Source organism: Sorex araneus, chromosome 6 (genome assembly GCF_027595985.1).
Source record: "Sorex araneus isolate mSorAra2 chromosome 6, mSorAra2.pri, whole genome shotgun sequence".
In the NCBI taxonomy this organism is placed as follows: domain Eukaryota; kingdom Metazoa; phylum Chordata; class Mammalia; order Eulipotyphla; family Soricidae; genus Sorex; species Sorex araneus.
In genome coordinates this window covers 125,564,001-125,581,036 of record NC_073307.1, presented here as the reverse complement: position 1 = coordinate 125,581,036, position 17,036 = coordinate 125,564,001, and the positions used below count along the sequence as shown (strand labels likewise).

The 17,036-nt window shown below is 37.0% G+C and overlaps 1 non-coding gene and 1 pseudogene across 1 annotated transcript; both read left to right on the top strand.

Annotated features, from left to right (window-relative positions):
• The first annotated feature begins 6,553 nt into the window (after positions 1–6,553).
• On the top strand, positions 6,554–6,660 carry LOC129406170 (U6 spliceosomal RNA). Its single transcript, XR_008630833.1, has one exon. It is a non-coding gene; the product is annotated as a U6 spliceosomal RNA (small nuclear RNA).
• Positions 6,661–12,849: 6,189 nt separating this feature from the next.
• On the top strand, positions 12,850–14,071 carry LOC129405566 (uncharacterized; annotated as a pseudogene).
• Positions 14,072–17,036: the final 2,965 nt, after the last annotated feature.

Here is a 17,036-nt window from a genome sequence, read left to right as displayed (position 1 = left end):
CCATAAGGGTCAAAGAAAAACCTTCTGTTTTTCTTCACATCAGGGAAAAAGAAAAAAAAGGGTTGTAGGGCCCACAAAACACTTATTGAACTGCTTTTGGAGGCTCTGGGGGGCCCTGCCCACCAGGTCTCTGCCTTTCAAGACTGTAGTAGGAAAATTTTTCAGAGATAATAATGCAATGTTTTTAAAAAGTCTTCAGTTAGTAAGGTGATACACAATAATTCTAATTAAAATTGGCAAATGGCAGAAAGTATTCATTGCTATTTAAGCCCATGTAATTCTTTATTATTTAAAAAAGAAATTATAGAATTCTGGCACAAAGAGATTTAATCCTCATAATGTTTGCTCTGAGCTCTGAGAGAAATAGACTTTGCACAAAGGAAATCTCTAAATGTCTAAACTGAGCCTTACAGACACCTGAAGAGGGACAGCAGGGCCAACAAATGCAGACTTGGGAATTCAGTGTGGGCAGCCTCATTTTTAAACTGCCTAGCCCTATTTTTCTGCAACTATTTTCCTAAGGCCACAGAGACCATCCACAAAGCCTGTAGTATTTTCTGCAAAAATTGTTTGCCCACAAAGTGACTCTCTCTCTCACACACACACACACACACACACACACTATATATATATATATATATATATATATATATATATATATATATATATATATAATAATGGTCTTAAAATGTAGTAGAACTTTCAACTCATAAAAGAAAATGTCAGGGCCAGGGAAATAGCAAAGGGTGAGGAGCAGGAACCCTACTGCAGCTTGATTTTTGGCAACCCCAGGACTCCCAAGAATTGCAGACTGTACTCCAGGAGGCCCCACCGAGTACAGATGGGGTGAAGCTGGTCGGCCCAAGTTTCACCAGAGACAGAGCAGCACTGCTTCCTCAAGTTCCAGCACTGAGATGCAGGCCAGTAACCGCCATACTGCTGGCAGTAGCCCCTGGTCCCCATGAGCAGTTCCTAGGAGGCCCAAAGGAAAAAGGAAATAAAATGTTAAAGTACACACATCCTATTGTATGCTCTCTAGACTCTGAGCTGAAGTCCTGATTTCCCCAGAGGATTGGTGACCAAGTTACTCAAGTTACTCTGAGAATCTGAGAACCCATCTGTCAGCCTCTCTGGTAACAGCCAGTGTTCAGTGGTGTTGCCTCAATGCCTTCTCAGTGGCAGAGCAGATTTGCTCTGAATCCGGCTCCATTACTACACCACAGGAGTCAATGCTAAGAACTCTACACTAAATACACTGCAATGATTTTTTGTCTCACCATTTCGATGCTAGAGGGCAGAACCAAAGCCATGTAAAGAAACTCTGAGCTTTTAAAACTTTTACCCCAAGGAACAGGGAGGGAAATCCCAGTTTAAGGATTAAACATGAAATCAGTGTGTTATTATTCCCTTAACATTGCAATTATGGAAATTTATGTTCCACTTAATACGATAAAGTTTCCTTTAAACTTATCCTCTTGCTAAAGTTCAAAAACACTGTTTCTCTATTCCCTTTCTGAGATCAGATTCTTGGAAAACATAGTCTTTGCACAAACACCTTTGTAAAGGTATTTATGAAACCTTTCGCTGTCCCTTTGATATATATGTAGAACTCTTCAAAGGACAAATAAACTAGTGTTACACACAAGAAAATTTTTTTCTTTAAAGCCTGGAAGCCATCTGTTTGAAAGTAAACATCAAAGAAGCTAGAGTCCCTAGCTCCCTGGCCTCAGAATTTTAGCCAGAAGACCTTTGCTTCCAACTGGAACCACTTGCTTGTTATACAGATACAGGAGTTTCATTGTTTCTTCAGCTAAAAGCAACTAGAAAACCAGTTCTGCCAGAATTTTTTCCTTCTTTCTTTCTTTCTTTCTTTCTTTCTTTCTTTCTTTCTTTCTTTCTTTCTTTCTTTCTTTCTTTCTTTCTTTCTTTCTTTCTTTCTTTCTTCCTTCCTTCCTTTCTTTCCTTCCTTTCTTTCTTATTTAATCACCATGAGATACAGTTACAAAGCTTTCATCATGTTTGAGTTTCAGTCATACAATTATCGAATACCCTTCCCTCTACATTTTCTACTACCAATGTCCCCAGTATCCACCCCCATCCCACTCCTCCCCCTGCCTCTATGTCAGACAATTTCTCCCATACTCTCTCTCTACTTTGGGGCATTATGGTTTGCGATACTGATACTGAGAGGCTATCATATTTGGTACTTTATCTACTTTCAATACACATCTCCCATCTGGAATGATCCCTCCAACCATCATTGACCTAGTGATCCCTTCTCTATCCCAACTGCCTTCTACCCCAGCTAATGAGGCAGGCTGCCAGTGATGGAGCAATATTCCTGGCCCTGTCTCTACTGTCTTTGAGTTTCAGTCTCCTACTCTGTTATTTTATATTCCAAAAAATGAGTGCAGTTATTCTATGTCTGTCCCTCTCTTTCTGACTCATTTCACTTAGGATGATACTCTTCATAACCTCCCACTTATCAGCAAATTTCATTACTTCCTCTTTGCTAACAGTTGCATAGTATTCTATTGTGTAGATGTACCTACGTTTCTTTAACCAGTCGTCTGTTCTCAGGCACTCCGGTTGTTTCTAGATTCTGGCTATTATGAATAGAGCTGCAATTAACATACAGATGCAGATCTCATTTCTACTCGGGTTATATTCCCAGAAATGGTATTGTGTGGTCGTATGGAAGCTCAATTTCTAGTTTTCTAGTATGAAAACAATACCCATATTGTTTTCAAAAAAGTTGGACCAATCGGCATTCCCACCAACAATGAGAGTCCCTTTCTCCAGACATCTGTGCCAGCACTGGTTGTTCTTTTTTTTTTTTTTTTGATGTGTGCCAGTCTCTGTGGTATGAGATGAACAATCAAAACATTGTTGCTTTGATTTTCATCTCCCTGATGATTAGTGATGTAGAGCACTTTGTCATGTGCTTTTTGGCCATTTATATTTCTTTTTTGAGGAATTTCTGTTTATTTCTCCTGCCCAATTTTTGATGAGTTTGAAGTTTTTTCTTATACAATTCTACCAGTGTCTTGTATATCCTGGATATTAACCCCTTATCAAATGGGTATTGGGTAAATATTCTTTCCCACTCCATGGGCTCTCTCTGTATTTTGGTCACTATTTCCTTTGAGGTGGAGAAGCTTTTTAGTTTAATGTAGTCCCATTTGTTTATGTTTGTTTCCACTTGCTTGGTCAGTGTTGTTTCATCCTTAAAGATGTTTTTAGCTTCAATGTTATGGAGAGTCCTGTCTATATTTTCCTCCATGTACCTTATGGATTCAGGTCAGGTCTGATATTGAAGTCTTTAATCCACTTTGATCTGGATTTTGTGTCTGACATTAGACAGAGGCCAGAGTTCATTTTTTTGTAGGTGGTTTGTCCAGTTTTCCCAGCACCATTTGGTGAAGAGGCTTTCCTTGTTCCACTTCACATTTCTTGCTGCTTTTATCAAAGGCTAAGTGATCAAATATCTAAGAGTTTAAAAGCTATTTTTAAAGTGCCTGTGATATAGGCAGGCCAGTAGTGGGAGGGAAACTGGAGTAGGTGGTCATTGCTGGGGGAACTGGACACTGGTGAACAAATTAGTATTGAAACATTGTATGTATGAAACCAAATCATAAATAACTTTGAACCCACAATGATTAAATTAAGTAATATGCAAAAAGTTAACGTTAGGGGGGAAAGAAAAATAAAAGCAAGTAGAAAGGGGCTACTTATACCAATTACCAATTTGTTTTAAAACTTTTTATTGAATATTCATGAAATAGACCATCACAAAGCTGTTCAAGATTGGGTTTCAATCATACAATGATCCAACACCCATCACTCCACCACTAATGTCCTCCATTTCCCTCCCACGATCCACCAACAATCCCCCAGCCCTCCAGCCTGCCTCCATGTCAGGCACTTTTCTTACTTTTCTTTTTCTCTTTGTGCATTATCATTTGCAGTACAGATATTTTTATCAGTAAGGTAAGGCTGGAGTAGTTTTGTTTTGTTTTTACTTTTTAACTGGATGTGGACATGAGTGATGAGGCTTCTAGAAGTACAGGGAGGCTGGGAAAGGTAGCCCATCCATACTCTCAGAGATCCTGGAGACTTCAGTCACAAAACCCACATTCCAAATTTTCAGATTATATTTTAGTCAGGTCCATCCTCAGATGGTTGAGTCTAGCAAGGAGCATGGTGGCGGTTTTGAATTGTGGGACCAAGTGACTGCTTGTGGTTCTGCTTAGCTGGGCACTAGTCTGACGGGTCCCCCTCTAATTTACCATAATCTGTTAAGCCTTGCATGGGTCCAATATTAACTGAAGCTTTTAATCTCTTTTCAGATATATGTTGGGTCTCTGAAGCAAGGTGGATAAATGAGCTTGCATAACTGAACCAGAAGTGGTTTGTGGGTGTGATTTCCCACATAACTAACTTTTGGCAATTTAAATTCTTGGGAAACTTGTTCCTGAGTTGCTAGGGTACAGCCAGATGCACAGCGGCAATTTGTGGGTATCAGGAAGCTTGAAGGCACCATTAGGCTGCTGATGCACTCACCCTTCAGGTACAGGTTGACCTGCTGGTGGCACAGTACCTCCCTAATTACCACATTAATTTGACATGAATTATAGGGGAAGTGGATTATTAGTAGTTTTGTTGTCTTTTTCCAAGAAAAACTACTGACAATCTTGAAACTCTATATGTATATATAAAATAGATTGGATCTAGTTGATAGTGTTAAATATTAAAAAATAGGCTTTATTTCCATGTTTACATCAATAGTTGATTAGCTGTGAAGAACATCTCATCCCAATTAAGTGTTTGCTTAATATTAAATGTGCTTTCTCTTTTCTATACCTGCAGTAAGCATTTTCTAGGTAGACAGGGTAGTTTATTTCAAGTTTATACTTAACATACTGAACTAGTTTCTTTATCATGTAAAACATAAAATAAAATAATGGGTATTACCAGTATTAAGTGTGGTTTTCCATCACTTGGTTACTCTTGGGAACATACACATCCTACCAGATGAATCTTCCTAGTGGAAAAGATTTATAGAAAAGACTGAGCTCATTCTCTAATTCTCATTTATGCAAAAGGACTTCTGACCAAACATCACACTTGTCAACACTACAGAGTTTGAGATGGCATGTACTCATGTAGATCTTGGGTATTAATGTGCTGACTCACATTAGTTGAGAGTGGCCAGGTTCCAAAGCAATCTTCCTTGGTTAAGCATTTGTAGAACAGAATTTATTAATCCTTTGGAAAATGACATTAATTCTTGCAAACTCTGACAGCAATTTTAAACTTCCTACCCAATACAAAGAATGCACACAAAGCCCAATTTTAGTGTGACTCTAAAGGAAAGTTCTGAAACTCCTGAGTCTGTTTTCTAGTTATCATGAGAATTAAGTGTTCTATAATGCTGTATGATTTTCATCTAATAATACTCTGTAAATATTGACTGGATAAAACCTAGGCTTCCTTGGAGGAATGAAGGCTGCCTGTGATTAAAATGTCAAACTATGTATATTTTTCCTTGCTTGCCTGTGAACTAGCTCAACTTCAATTTAATTTCACTGTACTCATAATTTAATTAACTTAATATCACTCTGTTTCTTGTTTTGGCAAGACCACTCTCCGTATACTTAACTGTGCTGAGGATGGGGATGACACAAAAGTTACAAAGGAAAATTTGGGGGATTTCAAATAAGCATCCATTCCATGACTCAATTCTTGGATTGTCTGTTTGGTTTTGGTTTTGGAGTCGCAGCAAGCAGTTCTCAGGTCTTACTACTGAGTCTATGCTCAGGATCGTTTCTTTTTCTTTTTTTTTAAATTTTATTGATTCACCACGAGATATATTTGCAAGCTTTTATGTCTAAGTTACAGTCACACAATGATCAAACACCCATCCCTCCACCAGTGCACATTCCCCACCACCAATATCCCCAGTATACCCCCACCTTTCCCACCCTCCCATTGCCTCCATGGAAGACAATATTCCCCATACTCTCTCTACTTTTAGGCATTAGGATTTGCAATGCAGATACTAAGAGATTATGATGTTTGATACTTTATCTACTTTCAGCACACATCTTCCATCCCCACCAATTCCTCCAGCCATCATTTTCTTAGTGATCCCTTCTCTATTCCAGCTGTCCACTCCCCATGCGCTATTGAGGCAGGCTTCCAACTATGAAGCAATCTCCCTGACCCTTCTATCTACTATCCTTGTGTCAGTCTCGTGTTATGTTATTTTATACTACACAAATGAGTGTGGTCCTTCTATATCTGTCCCTCTCTTTCTGACTCATTTCATATAGCATGATACTCTCCATGTCTATCCACTTATAAGCAAATTTCATGACTTCTACTCTCTTAACAACTGCATAGTATTCCATTGTGTAGATGTATCAAAGTTTCTTGATGCAGCTGGGGACCATATGCTACATCAGAGATTTAAACCAGGAACAGGGCAAGCACCTAACCTGCTATTCTATCTAGTCCTGTGTTTCATTCTTTCTAAGATAAAAATAATTTTGTGCTCACTTTGGCAGCACATATACTAAAATTGGAATGATACAGAGAAGATTAGCATGGCCCCTGCGCAAGGATGACACTCAAATTTGTGAAATGTTCCATATTTTTTCAGTAATGAAGATATTTTTGGCTCAATGGATAGCCACTTTTAGTGGCTATAAAATTAATAAAATTTAACTAGATATTATTTTGACTCATAGTTTCAGTTCTTCAATCACATTGTTTCCCATACCTGTAATTATTTTTTGAAAGTAATTAAAGTTCATTGGTTGATCTAAAGTATTTAAATTTTTGTCTCTTCTACAAAACCTTCTTAGTCTGCTTAAAACTGAAATGATAGCTTCTTTCTTTTTATAGTCATGATTATGATATATATCGCTAAGTTTGTGACTTAATTCCTGGACTAAATCACCATTTTATGTGCAAATAAATGTGTTAGATTTTGAAAATGATATTGCCAAATCTTTCAAGACAGAATGCTTTACACTTTGTGTATATAACACAGGAAACTAGTATTTATTTCCAATACTTTATATCTCAGAGTTGTATTTATTGTACAGAGGAAAATGCTTAAAGTAGTAAGAAGAAAAGTTGTTCCTTTACAAATATATTGTTCTAAAACTGTGAGCACTTCACCTGTAATTAAAAAAGGAAAGGAGATGGGACATTACTCTTGGCCTGAGAGAAATACCATTGTTTTGTAGTGTCCTGGGGGTGAAATTATTGCAAGTAATAATAGACCTTCACAAACACACACAAACACACACGCACACAAGCGTGCGTACACACACACACCAAAGAAACCTGTTTGTGCTGGCTCTTTGTGCATCTGGACCTTATTTTTGTCGCCAGGAATCAGTAAATGAATTACTCCTCTACTTGCTTTGAAGTAAGTAGATCTTAGTTTTCATGAATGTCTTGTTCTTCATGGAGAAGAGAACGCTGGAAAAAGTAAGGATGTAAGTATATGAAAGAATGTCAGTAAAATGATGAAACAGAATGAGGATCATACCACGAGTAATAATGAGCTATACACCTCTCTGATAAGGAATTTCAAAAGGAACTTTGAGGAATACATAAGAAGCTCAAAGAAACCATGGAACGCACCAATAATAAGATATAGGAGGATGTGAGAAATTGATAACAACACAATAATAGTTGGAGATTTAAACACCACTTTGTCACCTCCCCATAGATCAACCAGACTGAAGATAATCAAGGAAATACTTTATTGGAGAGAAGAAATGGAAGAGAGGAGGTTAGTGATAAAAATAGAACTTTTCAGTCCCCAAAATCTGAATACACATTCTTCTCCAGTGCGCATGGGACATTTTCCAAGACAGATCACATGCTGAGCCATAAAACATACCTCAAAAAAATTAAGAGAAAAGAAATTATATCAACTATCTTTTCAGACAATGATGCACTGAAAATCAAAGTGAGGCACACACTAAGTAAAGAAAAAAAAATTTTTTTAATATTTGAGTCCCAACCTGGATACACATTGCCAAAACTACAGGTTCTTCCTAACACCTTGATGCAATTCACACTTAATATGAACTCATTTGTTTCTTCAGAATACATTACCCCTCAGTCTTCAATCTTACGAAAATCTCTACATCTTTGCTATCTTCATATTTAGGACCCGAAGACAGTCAAAAACCTCCAGGAAGAATTCTCAGACTCTCTCATTCCCCAAATAAATTACTTTTTCCTCATTTAATTACTTAGCATATGGCACGACCTAATGACTGACAGTAACAAAATAGCTATAAAGTTTTTAAATAGAATATTTTCTGAATTTACTTCAAAATTTAATTTCTTATTTTGTTGATGCATGCATGTTTACTTAACTCAAACAATTTTAATTGCCTTCAAGGCATCAGACAATAATAGTTACTAAGCATACACTATTGAATAAGAAAATAAAAACTGCTACAAGAAAAAGGAGTCACAAATCAATAAAAAATGTGCTATTTCCTGTAGAGAAAAACAGGGATGATGTATGTACATAAGAAGAAGTCAAAGCAATCTGGGATTATCAAAGAATGCTTTTCTAAAAAATGAAGCCAGAACCAAGTGTGATGAATGATCCAGGAATAAAACAGGTGATAAATGCATTAGAAACAAGTTCTTAATAAATAAGAACAAGATTATTCTTGCATTCAGAAGAAAAAGCAACTTTTGCAAAGGCACTGAAGTATGAGTGTGCCTATTTAATATTACTGTGATTATTTCACAAGTGTTATGTATAGAGCATAAGAGAGAACAACATAAACATGGTTGCAGACAGGTGGGCCCAGAATTCATAAATTTACTCTTTTGCTACCAATCTACATATTCCATACCTTTTTTAGCACTGCATTTGTCCAATAGCAAGGTTATTACTAGTTCACTTCTAACATATTATTTACAATATCTTAATCATGTATCTTTGTATAGTTTCTAATACAGTGTTTGTTCTCTTCATTGTATATTTTGAATTGCCTTATTCATACGGAAAGTTAAAAATTATTATTCTTACATAAATAGAGTAGATGTAGTATGAATTTGAAACCAGTATTGTATTAAACATTTTTATGCAAAATAGGGTACCGCCATAATGAACTAGCACACAAGAAGACACTCTAATGCTTTGATTCAGATGAATAATTTCTTATAGGAATATTGTTTGTGCCTTGTAGACATGTTTTTTTCATAACTTTCTATACTTGTGTTGGGGTGTAATAAATATTACAATGAGTAGGGCATTTGCCTTGTCTATGGTCACACAAGGTTCAATCCTGGGCACACCATAAAGCACTCTCAGCCCCGACAGGAGTGATTCCTTACCATACACCCATGAGTGAGTCCTGCCACATCTGAGTGTGGCCCCAAAAGAAAATAAATAAATAAAAAAACCTTCTGTCATGACTCTAGAATTAATACACTGGTCTGCAAGTATTGAAGGATGACTAAAGTTTGGGGAACATAACATATTTATCAATCTAAAAACCTATACCTTTGAATAAATAGCATCACTCAAAGAGAGAGACAGGGAAGTGGTGATGATTTGTTTAGTAGTATAACTCTCAAGAGACAAAATCCACCATTTGCCAAGAGTTCCACATGTTGGTGTTTAAACAGCTGCATTGCATAGGTTATGTACTATCGAGCCCACATATCTAAAGTATACATTTAATAACAGTGCATTTTATAAAGTTGTACTATAAAATTAAAAAGAATTTCTGGTAATTGAAAATAGGGGTCAAATCTCATATTTTAATTCAAATGGCTCATTGTCTATCATCTGTTCTTCACATAAATGCTTTGTGACTGCATCTCAGTGATTCAATAAAAAAATTAAAAATACAAAAATAAATATTAGTAGACTTGAAGGGTACAATGTCCCCAAACCAGTTATACCACCAAAAATACTAATAGCATTCATTGCACAGTCTCTTTTTGTCCTATTACTTACAGTCTCAAGTCTGAGATCAGTGACTAAGTTTTTCTTTTCACTAGGCTCTGTCTCTTGCCATGCTTTCATTCTTTATATACTGCATATGAGTGATAGCATCAGGTATTTTTCTTTCTCCTTTTCCTAAGCTTTGTTTAGTATGACTCTCTATAACTCTATTTCATAGCCAATGGCAAGATTCCATCTATGCTAAAAACTAAGTAGTATTCAATGTGTCTCTATCCACTCATCTGTCATTAAATGGCACAAGGTCTTGACTATGACAAATAGTGCTTAAATGTATAAAGTTGGCTAAATATATAAATATATTCAACTATACACATATATATTTGAATTAGTGTTTTTTAATTTGTCCTTTGGATGGATATGTAGGGGTGTAAATTCTCATTACTTTGTTGTATTTTTAATATCGGGAAAAATCCATATGTTTTTTTTTAATACTTGCCTTTTCTACAGGCACCCAAAAACAAGATTATTTGCTTACCCAAACTTAGATATGTGGGGAAATGCATAAAAGTCAGGATGTATGAGCCTCTTATGTGACATGGTTTTTAAGTCTTTTAACAACTACCTCCTAGTTCAGTCCTACTCAATAATTCTTCAGGGATGCCTAGGGAACATCTTGTCAAAGAGCCATATCGTTCCATATTCCAACTTGTGTTTCATTATCATTTGCTGTGGGTTTGTCAACTAATGAAACTGGAAACACCAAACCTTTAGTTCTTTTGCCTACAGTTACTGTGATAAATTACTCTGAGCTGCAGAAGAGCTACAGCACTGTCAAAATTGGTTTGGCTTTGCAGCACATTTTCTGAGCTAGAAAAATACAGCACTGAAAACTTTAGGAGAAACTCTTAAGTTTGTATCTGTCTTGTATTTACATTAAGTAATTTTTTTCCTACAAAAATATTTTTCTTTCTCTGTATTGGAAATAGAACCCAGCAGTTTCTCTTAAGTATTCCATTAGCTGAAAATGTTAATTCTTTCTCTGATTTCCATTGATTCTATCCTAACCTGAACATTATTTACAATCCCTTTGGCCATTTAATTAGTAGTGCAGATAGTTACCACAATCTGTTTTCTAAAATACAACTGTTAGTGTGTTTTTTCTCTCCCAAAAATTCTATTGTATCCACATTTCCTCCAGATAAAATAGAATATCTTAGCAATACTCGATAAAGGAATAATTTGTAGAAGTACTCTGTTACATTGCAAATTTGGGCTTCAATTTGAAATCTATTGATTATCCATGCAAATGAGTTTATTTACTGACAAGACTATCCCTTAAAATATACTGATTAAATTAATGCATGACAAGTTTCTGGGGGAAAAGTAGATGTGAATTAAATATTTTTTTATTTTCCGGGGTTTTATATTCAAATCTAGTCCTTATCCTGGATTAATAAATTATGTATTATTTAAAATATATTTTTATTTTATTTCAAACATATATTATATGCATTATATAGTATAATTTACATTATATAATGCTTCTAAAATGACAGATTGTATCCAAAGCATTGTGCTTCACCATTGAGCTACATCCCCAACTCTTAGTTACTTTTTCATTGTTTAGAGGGAAGAACTTATGAAAAAAGCCCCAAGTTAGATGAATTGGATTTTGACAAATTAGTAAATATATGAGTATAATGACCTTCTGTTTTATAAAAATAAGGATCATCAGAGATAATGAGTCTCTTGCTATGAATTTAAGTTGAAAGGCAATAAAATATCTTATGAATAAAATCTGCTTTTATTATTGATAATTATTATATTAATGAATAAAAAGGCTGCTTTCCACACACTCGAGCTGAGCCTCACGCATGAGTGAACATATTCCTGGACCACACAGGCGCTTCATGACACATCATCATAAAAGGAAATATATATATACACATATATGTATATATATTTAAATATATATTTCCCTCCACTACCCAGACACCACCACACTCCAGGCCGCTTTCCAGACACATGGGCCAAGAAGCCCCATAGAACCAGGTAAAACAGAACTTTGAGACCTTGGACTCCAGGCTCAATGCAACCGGGAAACAGTCTGCTTCCCCCAACCCCCAGTGCCCCATGCCTCTTGGAGAGCCCAGCAAGCTACCAAGAGTATTTCGCTCACGAGGCAGAGCCTGGCAAGCTACCCGTAATGTACTGGATATGCCAAAAAGAATAACAACAATGGGCCTCATTCCTCTGTCTCTGAGAGAATTCCCAAAACAATCGCATTAAGAAGGATGAGCATGGAGAGGCTGATAAAATCTCAGGGATAAAATAGACTGCCAAAACGAAGTAGGACTAAAATGATCATCTGTACATTCAACACACGTATGCTGACATCGGAAGCATCCATCAAGGACCTGATGGTGCAAGTACAGAACATCAAGTATGACATCATTGGTCTGACCTAGATGAGAAGGCATCAATCACATCACGCCACTTTCAACACTGGAGAACTGTTCCTCAGAATATGCGACAGTAGAGGCATCGGTGGTGTTGGTGTCCTTTTTAACACAAAGTTGGCCATGAGCATTGATTCATTCGAATGCCTAACAACCCAAAGTGGATGATTTTGTTTGAATAGATATGGCTGACTGCCGGCAGTTTCTATCTTTGCTGTCTACACACCAACATCCAACTACGATAAAGAAGAAATTAAGAAATTCTACATGAAGCTGAAGAAATTCTATAAAGAAGACCATACTTTCTACAAGATCATTGTTGGTGATTTCAATGCCAAGATAGGACCGAGAAGGTCACCCAAAGGATGCCACATTGGGACCCATACCCTAAAATGGAATGAACAGGGTGAGAGACTGTCTGAGTTCATCATGTCGACCAAGACCATCCATGGTAACTCACAGTTCCAGAAGGCCAAATCTAAATGCTGGACATGGGAGTCTCCTGGTGGACAGTTCCACAATGAAATTGACCACATCATATTCAATCGAAGGTTTTGCCTGACCAATGTCGCTGCTGTCCCAAAATTCCAAAAGGGATCAGACCATTGTCTCCTTCGTGCAAAATTCTACCTGAAAAGTTTAAATTTAAGAAGAGAACTCCCTGAATGACCACCAACTGGGAGCTCTTTGGCACTATTGCGGCAATGTGGGAAGATGCTGTCTTTGACAACATCAATGAGAAATACGATCAACTATTTCAGCACCTCCATGACTGTGCAAGGAATGCCAAGAGTGGGAAAGGCACCAACTGAAGCCTGTCTTCAGAAACTCTTGAGCTCATTCACCAATGTGGATTGGCATGAGCCTCAGGAAACCACAAGCTAATGTCTGAGCTCAAAAAGCTGTGCAGCAAAGTGATAATGAAAGACCTCAAAGAGAGAAGAGCAGCAGTGTTGGCCGATGTGGCAGAAGCCAGTAAAAGTATTCACAACATTCGCCTGTCCTTTGCCAACTACAAGACCAAGATGACTGCCCTCTGATGTCCTGATGGATCTATCGCATCTTCCAGAAGGACAATAGAGAGGAATATTCACGACTTCTACCCTTTGACAGCCACGTCCACCTGCCCACATACCAAATTCAACAGGATGGATATGTTGTTCCCAACATCCTCCCTTCCAAAATCCGACACGCCATTTCATCAGTAAAGATGCGTACAGCACCTGGTCCAGACAAGGTCAGACCCAAGCCACCAATACTCGTCAATACACTGGCTTGGCTCTTCACACACTACCTGTCCGTATGCAAGATTCTGTCCCAGTGGAAAACCAGCAGGACCATACTGTTGTACAAGAAAGGAGACATCCACGACATCAGCAACTATCACCCAATCTGCCTATTGTCCGTCATCTACACATTGTTCACTCTAGTCATCCTGAATAGAATAGGCAAAACACTAGACGAAGGACAACCATGTGAGCATGCTGTGTTCCGAAAAGGATTCAGCACAATCGACCATATCCACACAGTGACAAAGCTCACTGAAGTTTCTAGAGAATTCAAGATGCTGCTCTGTTTAATGTTCATAAATTTAAAGAAGGCCTTTGATTCTGTTGAGACTGAAGCAGTCATCAAAGCCCTAGCCAAACAGGGAATTCAAACTCAGTACATCAAGATCCTCTGTGAGCTGTATTACAGATTCACCATCAAGATCTCACCATCTACAAGGAAGTGATCACCGATGTAAAGAGAGAGGTTCATCAGGGTGATAGCATTTCACCAAAACTCTTGAGTGCCACCCATGAGAACATTATGCGACGACTGGAATGGGAAGGAATGGGAGTGAAGATAGATGGTCGGCAACTACACACCTCCACTTTGCTGATGACATTGTTCTAATAATACCAAACATTAGCCAAGCGGCACAAATGCTGGCTGACTTTGACCGTGAGTGTGGAAAGGTTGGACTACAGCTGAATCTCACCAAGACAATGTTCATGAAAAACAAACTAGTCCCTGACATTCCCATTTGCTCTCAATGAAACAAACATCTCAGAATGGAGCAGCTATGTTTACCTGGTTCGAGAACTCAACATGAGGAACAACTTGGCGCCACAACTGCGCAGGAGGAAGAGAGCAGCATAGAACACCTTCAAGAGCATCGAAGAAGTTGTTAGGAGGATGAAGAAACTCCAGCTCCGGGCACATCTTTTCAACTCCACAGTTCTTCCTGCACTAACATATGCCTCAGAGACCTGGGCCCTACACAAACAGGATGAGAACACTATTCAGGTATTCGAAAGAGGAATCAAAAGAGCTATGCTTGGAATATCATGTTTCACTTAAGTGAGACAAGGAATCCGGAGTTCTGACCTCCCTTGACGATCAAGAATCAGGGACACTGTCTCCTTTGCCAAGTCATCAAAAATCAGATGGGCTGGACACATAATTTAGAGTTAGAGATTTAGAGACGACCACTGGACTAGAGTTGTTACCGACTGGATTCCACGGGATGTCAAAAGACTGCATGGCCACCCACCTACGATATGGTCAGATTTCTTCATCAAAACCTTAAACAAACAGTTTGAGGCCCTTCGTGTTCCTGGAGTGAGCAGATACCATTATGCTATACTAGCACTCAACAGGGACGAATGGAGATGTTACTGGCACTCTCTTGAGCAAATCTAAGATCAACGGGATGACAAGTGATATAGAGATAGAGATAGAGATAGAGATATATACCTCTCGGAGAGCCTGGCAAGCTTCCGAGAGTATCCTGCCCACATGAAAGAGTCTGGCAAGCTCCCTGTAGCATATTCGATGTGCCAAATACAGTAACAGTAAGAGATCTCATTCCCCTGACCTTGAAAAGAGCCTCCAATCATTGGAATAAATGAGTAAGGAGAGGCTGCTAAAATCTCAGTGTTGGGACGAATGGAGACATTACTGGCACCTGCTCAAGTAAATTGATGAACAATGAGATGACAGTGATACAGTGATATAGTATGATATCATTATAGTATATATTATAATTAAATTATATAATTACAACATAATAATTACATTTATATATTATTTTTCAAGAGTCATTTAGAGTAACTGTTATTCAATTGATGTCAGGAATGATTAACAACATAGCTATAATGATAAAGTACAAAATATGTGTATGGTATGTATGTTATACATTTATTAGTACATACTATGAATATATGTTATATATTTTATATATGTATGTAAAAAGATACAGGATATCAATACAAATATAAGTGTCATTGTTACCTTAACACCTATTGTGCACTACACATAGTTTAAACGTCTATTAACTGATAAAAATTTTAAAAAGACATGGACATATTTATGAAATACAGAGGTAGTGAGGTCACCAACAAAAGTGATTGATAGATGATGACAATAGATGAGTGAACAGATGGTGTAAAATCCTTAAGATTTTGAGGTCAAGCCAGTTGTTAGGTGGCTATTTTTAAAATTTTTGTTTTTCCCTTTTTTGCTTGAATGGTGCCTTCCCTCATATGGATTAGAAGTTCCTTAAAACTCAAAGACCATGATATAAAATTATTAAATCCACCAAAACACTTTGTACACAAAATGGTCACTCAACAAATTTTTAATAAAGTAATAAATCCTTTTTGTACAGAATTTGAGAGTAAGGTTGGTCTGCCAGGTATCATTGTCTTTGCTACTAACACTTTATTGTCCTTACATAATACCAAGGCCTAAGGATTCACTCCTAAAGTGAATAGAGCTATATTAACATACTCTCAAAAGTGGGGCTGGAGCGATAGCACAGCGGGTAGGGCGTTAGCCTTGCACGTGGTCGACCTGGGTTCAATTCCCAGCATCCCATATGGTCCCCTGAGCACCGCCAGGAGTGATTCCTGAGTTCATGAGCCAGGAGTAAACCCTGTGCATTGCTAGGTGTGACCCAAAAAACAAACAAACAAAAAAACATACTCTCAAAAGAGAACATATATATTTTAGTCACTTAAATTTCATATCCTTGAGTTATTAATACACTAAAACCAAAATGACTTGGTTTTATTTTTTTAACATTGACAAAGCAAATAAATTCAAAATTGATATGTTTATGGAAGGAAAACAGTTTAAGAAACAATTTACATAATAGAAAACTATAGTATGAATTTACCTGGGTGTAGCTTAGTGATAGAGAAATTGTCTTTCACATGTGAAGCTCTAGGTCTATATCTAGTACCACAAAAACAGTAAATTTATTGATATTTTATGATAAACTCTATACTAACACAATATAACTCACTTATATAAATTAATGTCTCTATATAAATATAAATACACTTATTTAAAATGCAAATATGTTACTAGTTAACTGATGTTATATATCACTCAATTAAGAAAATTTCAAAATCCCTTTGAGGTTTCAAGGGAGATCTTAAAAATCAAATGGTAAAGCTATTTTATCATTTTTACAATGTGTTACACCAAAAGAAGTTAAATAAACTCCCAAAATATATATTAATTTTCAGTAGGCACTTGTAAACAAATTTAAAAGACTACTTCAAATAATATGAAGAATTGTAGGAGAAGGAATGATGAGAGAGGAAGAGGTACACTAGAATTCA